Genomic DNA, 20,419 nt, shown 5'->3' with positions numbered 1-20,419 from the left:
TCTTCTCCTTTTGTTTCTCCGGGTTTCTCTGTGTAGCCCTGGCTGTCCTGGAACTTACTCTGTAGACTTCAAACTCAGATCTAACTTCTGAGCCATCTCCCCAGCCCGGCACTTTGTTTTCCCTCAGAGATATCCATATTATTTCTACTTCTGTTGTATAAGCAGATTGCCTTCAGCCACTTGATTTGGGATGTCATCAGTATTTATCCTGTAGGTGGGACGCCTCTGCCCATGTAGGTTTAATGTCGGTGTTAGGAGTTTCGTTTCTCATCCACAGAGTAGGAATTAAATTACTACTTTGTGGTTGTCAGTATTGTGTATAAATGGCTATTACGAGTGCTTGGCACATTTTGAACATTGAAGACGTTGTATTATTATCCAGTTTACTATATGATTGGTTTCTCTAATATGTAATGCCCTGTGTGCTTATGATTTCCTCTTCATTTATGACTGTCTTTTCTTTCTTTCATTTTTGCCATTTTATGTAGCTAATTGTTTTTAGTGACATAAAACAGGTCCAATGGCATGTTTACTTTTATGTAAAAGCACAGATGATACATAACAATTCTTCATTAAATTGTTCATTTATTCGTAGGCTATAACCACTGTAATTAACATTTAACATTTTCAAAGCCCAAGGTTTTTGAGGCAGGCACTGCATTGTAATGTCTTTCAGCCAAAAAGCCATCTGAATGAGCTGCTAGTCATTATTTGTCTCAGGGAGAGAAACCAGAAATTATGGAGAGCCCTGGGGAACCCTCTAAGGAAGAGGAGCTTTAGGACGGAGGCTTGCAGTCAGTGATGCGGGGAGAGGAGAAGGAAACAGGGCTTTTGTCTGGGTTGGATGCTGCCAGGTGAGCCTATGATCCTGTCTTTGTAAAGCTTACCTAAAAAGAGGGGAGGCTGCCGTTGTCGTTGGCAATGACTCAGAACTCTCTCAGATTAGCAACAAGGGCTGTTTAGTCATTTCTGTGGTCTAGACGACGGCCAGACTTTCACCTGTTCTCAGACATGATATGGAATGCTCTTGTTTATGATCTGTTGTGTTATGGTCAACAGAGGAACCTTGGCCAAGCTGACGTCTTAGGAACTTGTTTATGTAAAACGGAAGGCTGTAGCCCACCTCCAAGGGCTGGGCTAGTTAGCTCACCTCCAAGGGGTGTGGCTAGTTCCCGTGCCAGTGGGACCTAGCTGGGAGTGTGGGCCAAACTGCTTTTTTCATTCTCACTTACCCTGCCGCCTATGAGGTCACCACTGAAATGCTTGGCTTCAGAAGCACATCAGCTAATTTGCTCTTAAAGATAGGGAATCACTGCTACAATCCTTAGGCTTAAAGCCATGGCGCACCTGCTAGGACCACGCTAACTCCTCTGAGCCCCATTGCTTGGCTCTAACCACCCAGTGACCGGAGCACAAAGAGCTCGACAGCTTCTACCCCTGAAGACCCCCACTCCACCATGACCACTGTCTTAGGCTGTTCATAGTGCTACAGCAGGATATCCAGAAGATTGGGTAACTGACAAAGAAAATAAATTTATTTCTCATAGTTATAGAGCCTGGGAAATTCAAGATCCAGGTGTCAACATCATTTCAGGGATTTGTTTGTTTGTTTTGTTTTTATTGTTTTTTTTTTCTCTGTCATTGTATGAGAGGCAGAGGGATGAGAGTAAGAGAAGAAAGAAAAAGATGAGGAGAGGTGAGGAGAGGAGAGGGGCAGGGAGAGAAGGATGGTATAGGAAGGATCACCCTTTTATCAGGAAGTTTTTCCCATGAGAACCCACTTCCATGACAGCAGCATAAATCCATTCACAGGGGCTCTGCCTGTTTATGGTTCTACCTTTCAATGTCATCGCAATGAGTCTTTTCCATATGACATTTATGGGTTCCATTAAAACTATAGCGTTCATCCTTGCTGACAAGCAACCTAGGCTGCAGAAGCCTACTCCCAGAACTCACACCAGCAGTAGGACCATCTGAACCTAGATAACAAAGGAAACTCCCGGGGACCACAGGCTTAGAGTCTCCAGCATCTGCAGTAGGAAGACATTCTAGCTGAGAGAGAGGTCAGAATGGACAGTGAATTCCAGGGCAGCCTATCACCATGAGCCTTAAGCACAAATCCACAGCCTTAACAGTCTAATTTCCTCCCACTGGGCTGAAACCACTAAAGAATCTATTGCTTCCCATTGCAGCACAGCCTTGAGAACAAAGCCTTCCACACATTCTCATTTCATGTGAAACTTGGAGGCAAAGCCACCCATGTCGTCCACGCTTGGATGTCTGGCTCATAGAAAGTGTGATGATAAACAGTTCGTGTACTCTTGACTGAGTTCTAGGAAAAAAATGTTATGCTGGGTCAGAAAACTCACACATTCCTCAGATAGCATGTAAAACAGTGTGAGGATTTCATTTGCTTATCCCTCTCTGATCTACAGCTGGAAGACTTTGAGACTGAATCTACACATATCAGAAGCCATTAAAAAGTACATAAATCAGAATTAAAAGTAAGAATTTCTGAGAATTAAAAAAAAAACATAATGAGCCAATAGGAAAAGGCCTTTTGATTATGTACTAAATAGCACATATATTTTTGTGCAGAGTACCAAGCCTTTGATGTTTATCACAAGGCAAATATATGCTCTGAAAATAAAACTAATATAAACCTAATATTAAAGTGATTGTCCTGGCATCTGGATGAAGGGATAATACTGATTTTATGTATAACAAGCACTCATATATGTTAATGAAATTTCCTGCTCATGAATAACTTTGGGGTCTATTCTAAAAGGTAAAGATTTTATGCTAATTTTTTTACATTTTATGCTGGCTTAAAATTTCACTTAAGGATGAATGCTTTAAGAAAATTTACCAGGGCCTCTGAAAGACTCTACCTAGCACTGTATCAAAGCACATATTAAGACTCATAACCAAGCCTTCGGCAGAGTGCAGGGAATCATATGAAAGAAGGGGGAGTTAGTAAGACCTGGAGAGGACAGGCACTCCACAAGGACCAAATATATCAGGGCACAGGGGTCTTTCTCCAAACAAGGACCATGTATGGATATAACCTAGAACCCCTACTCAGATATAGCCTGTGGTAGGTCAGTATCCAAGTGGGTTCTCTAGTAAGGGAGCAGGGACTATTTCTGACATGAACTCAATGGCGAGCTCTTCGACTCCCCCCCCGCTCCCCCCACCCCCGAGGGAGGAGCAGCCTTGCTAGGCCACAGAAGAGGCCATTGCAGCCAGTCTTGAAGAGACCTGATAAGCTAGGGTCAGATGGAAGGGGGAGGAGGTCCTCCCTTATCAGTGGACTTGGAAAGGGGCAGGGAGGAGATGAAGGAGGGAGGGTGGGATTGGGAGGGACTGAAGGAGGGGGCTATGGCTGGGATACAAAGTAAATAACCTGTGATTAATATAAAAAATTAAAAAAATAAAGCTTGCAGGTTGCAAATTAAAAAAAAAAGAATGAGATTGGCAAAAAGAAAACTTACCTTTATGTTTTCGTTGTGAGATGTACCTCTAAAGCACATGCTGAAGACCTGGTTCCCAGTTCAGCAGTGTTTAGAGGTAGGAGGCGTGGAAGGTGACTGGTTCCTCAGAGCGCTGACCTTAGGAATGACTTAAAGCATTCATGGCTTCACAACACAGCAGCATGTTGGTACCGGAGGTGGTAGAACCTTTGCGTAGGCCTGGTTAGAAGATGTAAATCATTGCAGTGTGCCCTTGGACAGTATTGGGACCTGAGTGCCCTCCTGTTGTTTTCTTTGCTTCCTAGCAGCCACAGATTGGGTGGAGTGTCTCTACCACTCCCTCCTGCCAAGATATATTGTATTATCTGGCCACAGGCCTAATGGTGACGAGGCCTCTGAAACCACAAGCGAAAACTAACCCTTTCTCTTTTAAGTTGCTGCCCCTCAGACACTTTGTCATGAGTTAACACACTCAGCTGTGTGCTTGCTCATGCACTCTTAGCTGTGTTCTTCTCTGGAAGAACCCATGTGCATGTGAAGATGCAGTTCTTACAGCAACTTACTGTGAAAAATGAGAGGCCATAAATTTTGGAGAATATGTTAGGTAGAAGTCAGAATTGTAAGTCTTATAAACTTAATAAGAATCAGGTTTAGCAAAAAAGATAAATTTTCTGGGTGGTCATTACAGTTTGCTGGAATTCAAGTCGGAGTCAAGTTCAGAGGCAGCTCAAGTCTTGGGCACAGACAGAGCCCAGAGCTGGAGAGTGACCAGCTAGCTCTCTGACTCCCAGACTGGCCTCTGCATCTCAGGGTGCTAGCCTTGTCTTGTGGCTGACTGCTTTTCTTCTGGGTGGGAACACAGCTGTTAGCAGTTCTCGTGATTTATGTTTTCAGTTGAAGACGCCAGTGAACTCTAACCAGAGGAGGATGACATGTCGTTCAACATGGCTGCTTCTTCAGAGGTTGGCGGTGGAGGGGGGGGAATGAGGGTGAAAAGAGAGTGGATTGGGAAGACGGAACAATTTGTTCCACGAGTTAGGTTCCCAGGGCTGCCTTCACAAAGTACCACAAATTGGCAGTTTAAATGTCGGAAATGTATTATCTCATGGCTCTGAAAGCTGAAAGTTCAAGATCAAGGTGTTGGCAGAATTTCTTCCTTCCGAAGGCTGAGCCCATTCCCAGCCTTTCTCCTGATTTCTAGTACTTTGATTAGAAGCATGACCCACCCTGTGCCTTCATCTTTACCTCACATTTTCCAAGCTGTTTGTCTGTGTCCACATTTCCCCCCGTATAAAAAGACAGCACGTTAATCATTTTAGATTAGGGACGCACCATACGATATGGTGTGACCTCATCTTAAATGAACTGACTGTATCAGCTCTTCCTTACTCCCAAATAAAGTCACGTTCTGAGGTCCGGGAAGCCAGGTAGAGGCTCAACATTTAAAATGTGAGGAGGGGGCACTTTATTCAACCTGTATCTCTTGTACAGGGCTGGGGAGAGCTCTCTCTACAGTGCAACCAAGATCAAAGAATGGAGGCAAGAGGCAGGGGATGAGAGTTTCAAAGCTTGAATTATGACTCTCTACGTGCCACATACCCTCTCTTCCAAGAAAGGAAAATAGGTCACAGACCTGAATTTAGAAAAATAAGCGGCTTTCTTGTTTTGTCTTTTTGTTTTTAAGGTAGGGGAGCTGAGAGACTATGAGGCACCCAGTGATACAAACACAGGGTGCTATGAGCTCTGACGGCTAATGCAGCACAGCAGCCTGTAAGCAAAGTCCTATTTGTCTTCCTTCAGCTCACTTCCCATGCAACCCTCCATTCGAAGGTCTCTTATTTGCCTAAGGCTGGGGCCTAGTCGATATGAATGGAAATCAATAGAACAAAAAGCTAACCATCTTGTGCTGTCTATGCAACTTTAGCAAGAAACAGCAGAGAGAGTGTGGCGAGGATGAGATCGTTCAGAACAGTATTCAGCTTCTCCTTTTACCTCCAAAAATCCTAGGGTGGGGGTCGGGGGAGCTGCTGTTTGCCATCTGAGAGTGACAGTGAGATTCTGTCCCTTGTCCTCTGGGGCCCTAGAAAATTAAAATCCACAGGTGCCCTGTTGTCTGAACATTTGGAGAAAAGCAGAAATATAGAAAGTGGCTTCTGTGGCCCCAAATGACAAAGAAAACCCTCAGGATCCCTGGAACCTGTCAGGTTCTTGCATCAACCAGCCTGAGGGGACATCAGGGGGCGTCTCTGCTGAAGCCATGTCACTGGGTGAGCACATAAGATAGCACAGGGATCTCCTATGGGCCCAAAACTCTAATCTGTCGTCGACCATACTTTTCATTAAGAGAGACTGATATCATCACCAACTGAACTGAATTTGGTATTTTAAATACATAAATCAAAAATGTAAATATTTCCGCCATCAGCTTAGAATAACAGAATTCCTCTGACCAGAAAACCCAATGGCACAATGAGTGTAGAAAGACAAAATATTGTTTTTCTGTTTTTGCTATCATTTAACTTCTTGGATCAGGCTGCGCACATGCATTTGACGCATTTTTTCATTTGATGCATTTGTTTAGCAAATCAGAGGGATTTTTATTAGTTTTAGCCCCCTTCTACAGAGAGGAAGGCTGATTCCCTGCGAAGTTGAGAAACTTGAACCCAAAGCCAAGTGAATCATATGGTGGGCAGCTATAGCTCAAGGGAGCTGTCCCAAAAATAAAGCGAGCGAGTCTGCTCCACACTGAAGCTTCCAGTCCTCACGCCATAGAAACTCTCTAAGGTTAGACTACTGCTGGTGGAAGGAACTGGGTTTCAGCTTGCGTTTTCTTTCTAAGAAGCTGTTATTTATCAAATTTAAAACAAACAAACAATCAAACAAACAAAACCTTCAAGGCCAGGGCCTACCAAAACAATCAGAAAAGCGTCCTCCCATCTTGTGTTCTTGGGGTGGGACCTCTGAGGAGAGACACATTATCACCTCAGAGAAGAGGCCGGGTGGACATCTCTGTGTTTAGGGGATTGGGGGAACCATCATCTTTTGCAGACAATAGCTTAGACCCACGACTTTTCAAAATCAAGCTTTGTATGAATTTGATTAAAATCTTAATTCAATCCCATATTTTGAGGTACTAGGTTCTGTGAAGGGCTTGCCACATATGTTAAGAGAATCACACTTTCTTCATGTGCCCCCCCCAAAGGAAAACCAGTTGGCACATTGTAAAATCTATGAAAAAACAAAAAAAAAAAAAAAAACACCCATGCGATGTGTCTCAAGTCTACCCTGCTTTTACAAACATGATCTGCCCCTTTGCTGGTAATTTATGGTAACGGGTTCAAACTATGTCTCATTTTATGACATATTTCCTTACAGAAATTCCTTGACTGGGGGTGTGGGTGGGGGGATGTGAAAATTATATTTACTAAGATGACAGATTCAAGAGTTCTGTTCTTCAGCTGGGAGAGGCCTGTGGGCACTGGTTCAAAATTTCAAAGTTCTTTGGTGGTCTCAGGAGATGATGTGATAAGGAAAGCCTGACCCTGGAAGGCAAAGGGTATGCAGGGCTGAATCATAGACACACACACACACACACACACACACACTGCATTGCTTCTTCTTCTTCAAAGCCGCTGTCTGGACACAGTACAGCGACTTCCCTCTTTCAACACAGGCAGTGAACCACAGAGAAACCCTGAGGTCTGCAGTTCTGCAGAGGGGGCCTCTTTTTAAAACACTGACTTGCTGCCACAGAAGGTGCTCAGATCACTGAGCAAAGAGAAAACTGCGAGTCATACAACACTGTGGGCAGTGTAAAGCCATTTGCCAGGGGAAAATAGATCAGACAGATACATGTTTTATGACTCAATATGAGGTAACACTATATCACAAAGGCGGGTGACCTTGAAGATATCCAAGAGAAGCACTCAACAGTTGTTCCTTAGTAAATAATAGATTGGGAGGATTTTTTTTTCACATTATGGATGTATTAAAATTATATCTTTATATTATATATTAAAGTTGTTAGGGGATATTAAACAAATGGAGTTAAGTGGCAGCATGGTTTCTCTAGGGGGAAGGGGCTGACCCAGCCACGCTCACAGTAAGTTGACCCTTCTGTATCCCAGCATCCTCGGGGGCCAGCTGATCCCTGGTTCTGGTTGTGAGAACTTGACAAGGAGGCCGAGTCTTCTAGTGTTTCCCACACTATTCCCCTCACTGCACTGATGTACTAAGCACTATAGGGTGTGGTTTGAATGCAGACCAGGGTGTGTCAGTAAATATTTAGGTTCATGCAAACTGGGGAAATCATCAGATAAGAAGGACTTATTTGAAAGAAAGCATAGTTCAGTGTTTGGTTTGAGACAATGTTTCAAAGCAAAATTAGGGCAAGTTAAGTATTGACTTGACCCTCCTGATCTGAAAAAAAACGAGATTAACTTTTGCTTTACAATTGGGCACATAATTCTTTCACTTAAAAAACAAACCCTACCTATTCCTGTGGGAAAAATAATCTGTTTTCTGGAGAAGCTGAAGGAACCTCCTCTCAGGTGTGACTTCATTCTTCATGTTCTACCTTCCCCCACTCAGCTGTTCCTTGCTGATAAAGAAAGGCTTACTTGTCTTTCAGAATTGATGTCTATGGATTCCAACATTCAACCAAAAGGCAGGTATTTCCAACAGAATGTTCAAAGTCATTGAAACTTAGGCCCAATATGTGTCTTTTTGTTTTTACAGAGTACATGCTTTCAAAAACTTTTGCGAAGTGTCAGGAATGGGTCATAAATAGTTCTTTTGACAAGCAGGAATGGGAGCCATGTTATGTAACTTAGGATGTTTTGTCTTTGACATATGATAGACCCACAAGGAAAACCTCCTTTCCAAACTCTAGAAAACTAGATTCCAGAGATGTGGACTTGTTTGCATATCTCTGTCCCATCAAAGGGCTATGTTCACTTCTACCTAACGGTCTTCATCCTTGTTCTTCGTGCTGCATGGCTGACAACATGCCATCATGCGGAATTTTGAGAAGCAGAATCCATGGCCCCCAAAGACGTCCATGTTAGGATCCTTAGAACCTCTAAATAAATTACACTATCTCACAAGGAACATCAGGTATGCTTAGATCGAGGATCCAGAGCTGTGAAGATGAGCCTGGGTTACCCAGGTAAGTTCCATATCCTCACAAGGGTGACTCTAATGGTGAAGGGGCAGGAGTGTGAGCATCAGGAGCGGATACAGATCCAGAAACCCTCCATGGCTTTTCCCTGCAGAAGGAGAGCCACCGGTTAAGGAACGTACACAAGAGCATCTTAGAGCTGGCCCAAGTAAGGACATGGCTTCCCCTTGGAACCTGGGAAAGAAATGCTGCCTTCTAGTAGCTTCATTCTGGCCCAGTGAGACCCACTTAGACCCTTTAACCTGTGACCTGCAGAATTATGAGAGTATAAATGTATAAATGTGTGACATTATTTTAAGTCACCAACTCTCTGACAGTTTTGCCACAGCAGCAATAAGAAGCCAATCCATGATCTCGGTTATCACTTCTTAGGAGGACATTAATATCTGAGCTAAAGAGTCCTCAGTTATTCTATTATTATCCCACTTTATCCTCTCCAGAGTATTTCCCCTTACACAAAAATTTGATGGGTAATATAAACATTACAAAATTTTTAAGTTAGATTTTTGGTCTGTGTGTGTGTGTGTGTGTGTGTGTGTGTGCGCGCGCATGCCAATGTGCTTCCACATATGTTCCATGGTACATGTGTAGGGGTCAAAGGATAACTTGCAGGAGGAATTTTTCTCTTTCTACCACGTAGTTCCAAAGATGGAATTCTGTGCTTTTACCCACTGAGCCATCTTGCTGGCCCAAAGTATGCATTTTTAAAAGCCTCTTTCCATCAGCATGTGTCTTCCTTAGAAGGAGTGAGGACTCAAGCATTTAGAGTTAAGGCTGATACATAGAAAGGGAGAGAGAGTGGGTGTGGGGGAGGGGAGGGGAAAGGGAGCCTGCGATCAGGATAGAAAGTGAATAAATAACATAATCAATAAAAAAAGAAAAAAAACAATAATGAAAGAGTAACCGTTCCTTTCTTTGCAGTCATTCTCCTTCCTCCTCCCAGACATACCTGTGGAGAGGGAAGTTTGCAAGGGAAAGAATGTGGAGCCATTTAGAAATGCAGTGTGGTGGCAATGTTGCTCCTTTTTTCCAGCTCTTACTTCAGCCCCCGGGGCTGCGGATGAGTCACACCAAGCAAGCCATTCCAGAAAACCATCAACTCGTTCAAGCAGAGAAGAGGCCAAAATCCTGAGATCTCAATCTGTGGTAAATTTTCCGAGGGCTACAATTTGGGACCTCATTGGGATGTATTTTTTGGTGATACTATCTTTTATTGCTAACACACTAGAAATCCTCTGTGGGTATGTACTGCAGAGAGATTACGGGATGGAAGCACCTGATCATACATAGTATTCAGTGTCTTACCCTCCCTTGGCCATTGAGGGCTTGACCAGCCTCATCCCACCATTCCTTTCCATATTAAGAATATCCCAGACTCCCCCAACCCCTCATTTGAAACACAGCAATGTCATGCCTTCTCATTTTCCCCTGGCATTTTTGGGGGGCCTGAGAGGTCTGACTCCATCCTAAGCCTGTAGTCTCACATCCAAGATTACTTTTCCTCTTCTATCACCCTCCTGGATGCCTTTCTGGGTGACCTGCAATTGCTAAGACCTACACCAGAGTTACATCTTTGTGGCAACTATCTGAAGACAGAAGCGTGGGAGGGCATTCTCTTAAATCCCTAGTACTTAGCTAGAATGATAGAAACATTTACTAGAGCGGGGGCCTGCATGAGACTAGACTAAGCTTGTGTATCATTCATCTCCGAATATCAGAATGGCTAGCGATTAGACTAGCACCAAATACATGACTTGAATTAAGCTGTGTGGATGCTCCAGGCTGGTTGCTCTTCCCTACCAGTATTTTAGCTTACAAGATTTTGCCAGGCTTGGTGGTACAGAAAGGGTTGGGAGTATAGTTCGACGGAAGGATTCCTGCCTAACACATGTAAGAGCCCGGTTTCTGTCTCCAGGATGGTATTTTTCAATTGGACACTTAGCTTTCTAGAACATATCTCAGCTTTATAATTATGTTTGGGTAGGTTACCAAATAACAGCCAATGAAATGCGAACAGAGTTTCTTAGGGCAGTTTCTAAAATCCTTGGCCAACAGACTAGCATGTGTGTCTGCCCTCCATTCTCCTGTCTAGAGCATTGATAACTCTAGTCATGTGATGCCAGAATCTCAGTGGGTATCCTGGAGTTAGCAGCAGTTTTTACCAACAGGCCTGGAGCAAAAGAAAAGGTCTTTGTGTGAGGAAGACCAGGCAGGTAGAATGGGAAACAGCAGAAGTGGAAAGCAGAAATGGACACAATGCTTGTAATATATTTACATAATAGTAACATAGACCAATAAAAATGAAAGCATGCTTGCTACTTGCAACGATGAGACTGTCCAGGAAAAAACAGGTGAAAATAAAAACCCCAAATTAAATTTTACAAAGACTAAAAAGGGGCAAAGCAATGATTGATGATGCTGGTGCTTTTTGGTTGATGTAGGGAATGAAGTGAGGTTAAGAGGCAGCTCTGGGGTGATGGTAACTCTACATCTCTTGAAGGCTTTGGTCCATGGGTGTGGTCACTTAGTCAAAGCTCTTTCATAATCACCATGCCTCGCACTTTTTTCCTATAAACTGAAACGTAGGAACGTATTGGCTCACTCTGTTTGTTTGTTTTGAAACAGGGGTTTCTGTGAGTAATAGCCCTGGCTGTCCTGGACTCACTCTGTAGACTAGGCTGGCCTCAAATTCACAGAGATCTACCTGTCTCCGGTGTGCAGGAATTAAAGGCATTTGTTACCACACCCTGCCTGGCTTACTCTTAAGTGACTTATATTTTGTTCTCTTAAATAAAACAAGGTTAGATATCCAAACATTAGCTCTTCCCTCACCAACACTAACTTGAAGATCAGGACAAGAACATGTCTGTGTTGCTGGGAATAGGTGCTGAAAAACAAAAGTCTTCCTAAATCATTTATAAAACCAAGTTTCACTGCAGTGTGGTGTGCTGGCCCTCATGTACAAAATCATATGCAATGAGATCATTTTATTTTGACCACATTTCTGTCTGATAAGGAAACAAATCTATTTGACAGAATAAAGAATTCCCTCAGACAAAAAATATGTTGTAAAAAAAAAAGTTTCAATTCTGAGGGCCCAAGAGAAAAGGGATAGGACGTTTAAAAGAAAGACTTTTCTGTCCTGAAAAAGATTTAATAGTCACATTCTTTCTCTATAACTAGAAAATTTACTAAAGAAATCCCAGCTTTGTCAGAAAGATACAGTAGAGAGTAATAATGAAAGCAGTGATGATAAACAAAATATTCTGACAAAGCTGTTTTGGAAGTAGTTCCTACCATCTAAGAGCTGTGAACACCCTAAAGAGCTACTCCTCTGGAATTCTCACTTCCATGGTAGCCAGAGGCAAGGAGAATTTTCCAAAAGTGCTTAGTGTTTACTTAAACAGAAAAAGGAAAAAGGAAGGAATGAAAGGCCTCAGTATAATATAATGTGACCAAAATTTCTCTAGCATTTTAAGATAAAATAGGGGACAGGGGACTACTGATTTTGAGCATTGAGAGAGAAATCATGGCTCCTTGAGGGCAATTCAGTTTGGCTCAAGCAGTTGTGTAATGCCCAGGAGGAAGTAGTGGGTTTGTGTAATCTGGTTTTCCTTGGACTCAGACTCTGGGATGTAATTAGTGATCAGAATCTGACCTTGCTCTCAGCCAACACTGTGGAAGGCTCCTACTGTTCCCACCACCCCGCGGGGCTAACACCAGTGTTCTTGCCTTGGAGCTCCCATGCACACCTGCCCTCCACTTCCCTGCTGAGGTGGTGAGAGACCAAAGAATTAAACATTAGTTTTTCTTGGGTGTTGGTTTAAAGTTTAAAGCACAAGCCTGAACAAAGGCCAGCCGGAAGGATACATGTCCAGTCACCTGCAGGGAGGAACTAGCCTTACTGCAGTCTTTTCCTGCCCACCAGAGATACAGTTGCTAGGAAACTGGCCCAGATGGCCAGGCCAGAACAGCTTATGTTCTTGGTGCCTAAAGTACACCAATCATTTAATCCAGTAACACCAAGGCATGTAACATGCCACTTGTGGTTTTTCCCTTTAAAAACCTTGTTTCCCTAGACCACCCTGCTGCATTCCTCTTCTGCTTCCACAGGAAGGTTTGTGAGCTGGGCTCGAGCTTGTATTAAATAAACCCTCATGTGTTTTGCAGCAGAGTCAATTCCTGGTGGTCTTTGGGGGTCTCACAAACTGGGCATAAAAATGGCTCCTGCTAGGGTGTCACATAGAGTATAGACACCCTTCCACAGGGGCTGCAATGGCTGCTCTTCAAGCCCTGGAGTGTGTCTCCTACTTCTGCAGTGGTTGGTACTGACCCCCACCCCTCTCTTGTGGCCACTCAATGTGATGTCATCCACCCATTTTGGGTGGAGATGGCTCTAACTATTCTGGCCTTTTCCAATTCACACCTTAAGCAAGAAGCCACCAATGCCTTCCAGCTCTCCTCGGGGACCTCCACAGTGGCTGCCTGAGATTCCCCGTGTCACAACTCCCAAATGAGTCCCCTTCTTCCTTTCCTACTCTACCTCCCCATTCCTGACCCAACCCTTTAGATGGCCAGAGAAGAAAAGTTCCTGCTTTATCACTTTCTCTCTGACTTGGCGCTGCTACCTTGAACCAAGCTTGTATGCCAGATTGTCCCCCTAGAGTCATCTTCCCTGGAAAGGGCTGCCTTCTGGGAAAGCACAGATGTATGAATCGCAGGGAGCATGCCTTAGACCAGGGCAGACTCCATTCTTGTCAGCATGGTTCTGATCTGTATTATTCCCCTCAAATGTTCATGTCTCTGATCTTGTCTTAAGTTGCTCTGTTTTAGAAAGTACACAGTCTCGTGAGATCTTTGTATTATCCCGGGCTGGTGACTTTACCAGACAGTGGCTCTCAGCCTTCCTAATGCTGCGACCCTTCAATACAGTTCCTCATCTTGTGGTGATCCGAGCCATAAAATTATTTTCATTGCTACTTCATAACTGTAATTTTTGCTGTTGTGAAGTGTAACGTAAATCTCTGTGTTTTCAGTGTATTAAGCCACAGGTGCTTAACATACATTGTATGCTAGGAACTTTGAGGTATGACTTCGAGTCTCACAATTTCATTGCAAGGGAGCTCTGCCCACAATTTAAATAGGAGGAATCATGAAGCTGGCTTTCCCTTTTTCTTTTCAGAAACCTCTCTTTGGGGTTTAAAGAATTTCCTATTAAGACCCAGTACAGAGGCCAGAAGTATCCCTGAAGCCAGAAAAATCCCAGGGTCTTTTCCTGGAGTTCTAGAGCAAAAATCTTCTCCCCCCAACCCCACATGAGAAAGGAAACCTATGGTTTCAGGAGTGGAGTTGATTGTGGCGGTTAAGGGATTAGGAAAGGAAACCAGTGTACTTTTAGTTTTTAAAATGATACATTTATTTATTCTTTGAGGAGTGCATACATGTATACAATGTATTTTGATCATATTTATACCCCATTCTTCTGAAACCGGCTTTAGAATGTAGCCAGTACCCTAGATGGCAAGTGGAGAAATAGAATAGCACCCCTAAGTGAGCTGTGCTCCTGGGGTGACCTTTTCTGAGCAGCACACGTCCCAGTCATTGGACATGTGAGTTATTAGAGTTTCTTCCTTGTTTGGGTCTGATTGAGCCAGATTTGTTGTTGTTGTTGTTGTCGCAACTGTTGACTGAGAATAAAATCAATGCAAATGAGAACAAAGATTTACTGAGCACCCGTTAGGACTGAGATTCAGTAAAGCAGATTCAAGTAGTTTGGGGTACACAGTCCCAGGCTTTTCAAAACGATGTTGGTGTTTGTAACTTCAAACTACAAAGGGCGGTGGAAATTCACTCACTTGTTGATTGAGAATTGATTTGGTGCTGACAAAAGCTAATCTGTTTTCTATGAAAGGGATTGTGTGTGGTCTAAATGTCTGGGCAGTTTGGGGGAAAGGAGTCTGTTGTACGGGAGGATAGCAGATGTGAACACAGTGCTGCAGAAAACGAGCTCTGGCTCAGCCCAAAGGTCAGCTTGCAGCTTAGCATGTGCAGGTCTGCAGGCCAGTTCAAAGGTTCAGTGCTACAGATGAGCTTGAGCCCTGCTTGATCTTTGAAGCACCCTGAAATAATGCTATGGCTTTTCTTTTTTTCTTTGACATCTTCAACAGAAGCCTCCTAAATATACATACATTCTCCAATATTTTAAGTCCCCTAAGTTGTAAGCTTCTTGATTCCTGAGAGCAAATAGATGAGTGAAAGGAAAATGAAATAAGAAAAGAGGCTAATTGTCCTTGTGCAGTGAGTACTAATTAACTACTTAATTAGCTATTAATTTCTTCTTGATTCATGGACAGTAACAGTAAAAGAGCTGTGTTTCCAGAGGAATCTTCAGGGCCAATACCCATGGCCAGGAGTAGTATCTGTCCATCTTCACGGCAAGGAGCCATGAAGCTAACCAGGGGAGCTAACCAGAACTAAGTCTGCACAGCAAAGAGTAATCTGAAAGGAATCCTATAGATAACTTAGCATTTCTTACTACACAGCTAAGAAAATAAAAAAGAACTTTGACTCTTCCATTTGCAAACCAAGGTCTTAACAATAAAACCCTTGGGAAAAGGATTGTCTCTGGGAGACTTGTGCAGCGTTTAACCCTGGACTTAAAGGGCATTTAAAGGACTTTGCAGCTTCCTGTGGTGGGAAATTTGGTGGCAGATGGAAGAATTGCATCTTTAGACCAGAGTAGAAGGAGAGCAAGTTTATTTAGTGCACTCCAAAGAGAGCAGTGGGCATGGCAGTGCAAGAAAGAACTGCCACTGTAGGGGATGAGCCTGAAGGCGGAGCCTCGCTGTGTTAGGGGAAGCCACTTTGCTTGCATTGGCTCAGCATGTAATTCCAACCATATTGCTGATTGCTGATGTTCAGTCTTGAGTGGTGGGGCTGAGTCACCATGCATTCAGTTTCTTTGGCATGTAATTCCCTCCATGCAAATGAACTGACTCTTTCTGGCCGCGCCCTCGTGTACTTCTGCTGTTTCACTGTTTGGGTGAAACGGAGCTGTAGTGTCTCTGTTTTAGGGGTGGTTTCTAGACCAGGCTTGCTTTGGTGACCTGTCTCTCTTTCCGGCCTCCCAATCATGGCCTTCCTTCCACACTTCCAGTTATTTCCAGGTCCACAATGAGACCACAGGCCAAGGCAGTAAAACTGGTTTAGGCAGACGAGGACTTTTTATTCTATGGCAGACCTTTGATGTTCATCCTGCTTTTGTTGGGTGTTTGCAGTCATCCAAGGCACCATTTACCCTCAAGAGTCCCAAAGGATTAGAAAACTAATAACAAAGTGAAGCTTTGGAGAAGTCCCAGGAGAAAAGGGACATGTGTGGCGATGGACCTCTTGTTGCTTGCCCTGGTTTGCCTGTCCTGACTCTTACCTTACCCATGCCCTGCCTGCTGCACACAGGGCTTTTGCTGGGCTGGAAGTTTGAGTCAGGAGGAAGTGTTCTGGCCTTGGCCTATTGCTTTCCCAGAATCAAAGGTCATGGTGGTGAGCCAGAGGGGAAGCACTGCATGCGTTAGGTTGAACTAGTCATGGCCTTTCTGAGAACAGCAGAGAGGAAAGGTTGGGAGCAGCAAGAACTAGGTTCCAGGCATGGTTGGGCTAGTTCTGAGACTCTTGGCAAGTTCTTCCTCAACAGAACAGCGGATTCCAAAGAGCAAGATAAAGCTAATGTTTGACCACTGTCTACATATACATACCATTGACTTCAATTGGGAGAGAGAAGCCATTTTTCCTGTTCTCAGGGTTTTGTCTTCTAGCACTAAATCTACCAGGGAAATTATAGCCAAAATTATAGTCTTTATTCAATACAGACTTGCAACGCCTCCCTTTGTGCAAAGAGTGCCTTGTTTCCAAAAGTCCATGATTCCCGTCTTGGTATCCCATCACGAAAAGATGAGAGACACATTCACTTGTGGCCCCATTCATGGGAGTCACAACTGGAAGGTCCCCTGAAAGTATGCCACAACGGACCATATATTATCAATAGGCAAATCCATTTATCCATTCAGTCATCTATTCAAAGGATCATATGCTATCAAAGGATAAATCTACATATTCATTCAGTCATCTAGTCAACAAATATTTGTGTTGAACTAATCCAGTCACCAAATATATAATGTGACAATACATGATTTGGGAACATACGTCCTGTGGTTAAACCATCCTTGACTGAGACAATACAAGAAGCCCTTGAAATTATGGTCATTATCTCCCACAATCATTGACGTGAGCTTGTGCAAGATGGGGGCATGGATCCATCTTCTTTCTAAGGATGTGATGTATAAGGACAGGCAGTAGGAGTCACCGGGTGACAAGAGGGGAAGGGCAGTATGTACAGAGAGTGGTCAAGGCAATGGACAGGCTGAGTAAGGCTGAAGGTGAGAGATGTCACGCTGAGTTACAACAGACTATAGAAGGGTGGGATGTGGCAAGGGGAAGCATGAATAAAGCAGTGGTAATTGGACTCTTGAGCAAGAGAGTATTACAACAGTGCTTTAGGAGAACAGTTAGTCTGTTTTCTGTGTTCAGCGCGAACTGGAAGTGACAGAGACCAGCAGTAGGGAGATGAGCGAGGGGATCTGGGTAATAAGACAAAGAGGGCTGTCCATGGAAACAGAAGAATGACTGGCAGGCCCCAATGTCTTTGAGAGTGGCCAGAAGATTACACCAGGAGAAACCTGAGAACACCACATGGCATCAAATTTGTAGGAGCAGCCCTCTGCCGAACAGTACTCTCTGGGGCACAAATGTGGTTTTCAAACTGTGTCCCAATAGCCTCAGGCTTTCCCAGAGGTGTGTGAAGAAACCCTTTCAGCCAGAGTGTTTCCATATATTGACCCATTTGGGCAAAGTCTTGAAAACCGCTATTCTACTTTCTCACAGTGTCTGTATTCCAAGTGACCCCAGTAATTATTAAATATGGATATGGGTGTGAGTAGACCACCACCTCCATGCCCCTAAGATCTCAAGTCACCTAAAAGTAGACCTCTTTTCTGGTGGTTTTGCCTCTGTTCCCACACCCACCTGATTTATTCTTCCTTGGCTTACCTCCCACTGTAATTCTGTTACAGCTCTTCTATGAGGTGTGTGTGTGTGTGTGTGTGTGTGTGTGTGTGTGTGTGTTGAATTAATCTAAACTACTGTATTTATCAACAGAAATAAGAACAAAATATGACAGCTGACTGGCAACGTTAGGCCAAACTCCTTCGTAGGGAACAGAAGACAAAACTAGTGTCTTCTTAACTAAAACATCACGTCTTAAAAGGAACAACTCCAGCCTGTCCCCATGGGAGGAAAAGGGTGGGCAGGAAACAAAAAGCCATCCTGCTCGTAGATGCATTCCCAGGATGCTCTGTTTCTAGATTCTTCCACTTATTTCTCAACTCTCGTTTCTAGGAGGAGTGTTTTACTTACCCTTGGTTTCTGTCTTGCTAGCAGCAAAACAACCATGTACAAAAGATGTCCCACATCTGTCAGCTGCTTTGCATGTTTCTGGAATTACCGAAGAACTGCACCAGGCCCTGAGAATCCTTTTAGAGTAAGTTCAGCCCATCTGTAAATAATTCACTTCATTTTATTTTTATCTTGTAATTTTTCTTCTTTGACAAAAGAATATCGTGGACATATTGTTCAATGGCTCAGACAAGTTCAGAAACGCTATGGCCATCGATGACCCCTGTAGAAAACACATTCTTTCTGAATTCCTTCAGGAGCCTTGCCATCACAGCTGTCTGATGTGAACAACTTTAATCGCCTTATTAACCTTGAGAACCTCTGTCAGAAACAGGGCTTTTATGCTTGTTTTTAAAGAATGTTTGCTTTATGTAGTTTACTTACGGTAACACTAGCAAATATGTCAAGTGATCGGCTTGCTTGAAAGTTATTTCTTTCACTTGTGAAACCCCTAACTGGTCTTCCTGGTCTGTGTGGTCCTTCTCTCTAAGGGGCCTGAGGTTCTGGGCCCCTTACACACTCTGTTTTTGCTATTGTGCAGGGACAATATGGGAATAAGGAACAAGGAAGACTTCAGCGGAAAGGAAAGAAGATGCTTTCCGTCTGAAAGGAGGAAAAAGGAAAATCAGAAGGAGGACTGAAAAGTATGTTCTAGAAGCTGGCTGAGTAGGGCAAGCCTGGAATCTCAACTTCTTTGGAGGCTGAGACAGGAGGATCATAACTTCCAGGATTACCTGTTAGCAGAGTGAGTCTGAGGCCAGCCTGGGCACCTAAGTGAGAACCTATCACGACATGGAAAATGAAAAGGAGGACCAGGAGTATGGCTCAGTAGTGAGCACACACCTCACGGTGCAAAGCTCTGAAGTCAATCTCCAGTACTGAAAAATGAATTACAGTAGAAGATCCACTGAGATTAGGTATGCCCGGAAGGTGTGCCCGGACAGGGCGATGCCATTGGTCGAAGAAGCAGATGTCTGGAGTGACAATGGAAGCAAGCAGAGAAAGTGCGTTCGTAGGCCTTCCTTTAGGACTCCATTTGGTTGACATTGGAGTCATAGCTGGAGGGCTGGAGGGTTTTCTGGTGTCCTTCACCCAGCTTGGCTTTAGGAACACAAAGCAGGGGACTGGAGTAGCCCACCCTGTGGCATTGAACTGCAGCACCAGGATCCTGGATTCTGAGATCCTGGATCCTGTGCTTTAAGGAGCTGCAGTTGATGGAAACATGGCTGGTACATGGAGATACTGAAAGCAGCAGGCCTGTTAGGGAGGTAAAAACTGGGACAGAGCAGCCCCGGGTAAGACCAGAGCTGAGTCGTGGAATCAGTGGAGGTTGGATATGAGAGGTGACTGGGACTGTGGATCACAGTTCTGAGAGGCAAGTGGCAAGTCCATTCTGGGACACATGAGGGTAAGCTGCCTTAGGACACCTGTATGGAGATGTTCCGAGTCAGCCCAGCCTGTCGTCTGGTTCTGCTCCTTTTGTGAAAGCTCAGAAGTGCGTGGTTAGTTACACCTGGCTCAGCACAGAAGCTGAGATACCTTATATCTTACCAAGAAAGAAAGAAAGAAAGAAAGAAAGAGAGAGAGAGAGAGAGAGAGAGAGAGAGAAAGGAAAAGAGAAACTCAGAGGAGTAAAATCTTATTCATATTTATTTATATAATAAAATGCTTATTCATTTTTATTTTAAACAGTGCTCTGTTGATTTTCAGCACTGGATGTTAGATGGACAGAAAGCAGTATTTCCTACATGAAATGCAAGTTGAATTTTAATGTACATTTTGGGATGTCTTTGAGAACAGTGGGCCTGAATATATTTGGGAACACCGTGATGTGTGTTTTAGGATACAAATAATCTCTATAAACTTTACACAACACTCGACAAAGCACACTAAGGTCAGACACTTGCTTCCCTAATGTTTACCCCAAATAAAGGTTACTTTGATGGAGCAAACTCAATATTCAGACTTGTTCTTAACTGAATTGGAAACAGCTCTGAAGAGACTTGGACCACAATTCTCAATTGAACTCAAGCAAACAAACCTGGGATTTCAGGTGAATAGCACTGAATCATGTGATGTCCCATAAAACATCATTTTATGTTTCTAGTGTGATTTAGATGATCTCAAGCTAAACTTCTTTAGGTGAATCCTGAGTCCTACTTGTATATTTTCATATTGAAAAGCAAGTAGTTACTCTTATATTCAGGTAGATATAATATGAACACCAGAAATTCAAAACAGCATTTCAAAAATAAAACTA

At 43.5% G+C, this 20,419-nt stretch overlaps 1 long non-coding RNA gene across 2 annotated transcripts in view; it reads left to right on the top strand.

Annotated features, from left to right (window-relative positions):
* Nucleotides 1-20,111, top strand: part of LOC132654722 (uncharacterized) — a 91,702-nt gene extending 71,591 nt beyond the window's left edge. Inside the window, exons 1-4 of one of the 2 annotated variants that reach the window (XR_009592416.1) lie at nucleotides 4,406-8,640; nucleotides 9,686-9,798; nucleotides 18,142-18,244; nucleotides 18,701-20,111. This is a non-coding gene — a long non-coding RNA (uncharacterized LOC132654722). Of the gene's footprint in view, nucleotides 1-4,405; nucleotides 8,641-9,685; nucleotides 9,799-18,141; nucleotides 18,245-18,700 lie in introns of those variants that run through there. The other variant, XR_009592415.1, reaches the window with a different exon arrangement.
* The last annotated feature ends 308 nt before the right edge of the window (nucleotides 20,112-20,419 follow it).

The sequence above is a fragment of the Meriones unguiculatus genome, chromosome 6 (assembly GCF_030254825.1).
Source record: "Meriones unguiculatus strain TT.TT164.6M chromosome 6, Bangor_MerUng_6.1, whole genome shotgun sequence".
NCBI classification, from domain to species: Eukaryota; Metazoa; Chordata; class Mammalia; order Rodentia; family Muridae; genus Meriones; species Meriones unguiculatus.
Note: the sequence above shows the minus strand (reverse complement) of the source record. Positions and strands in the feature narration are given on the sequence as shown.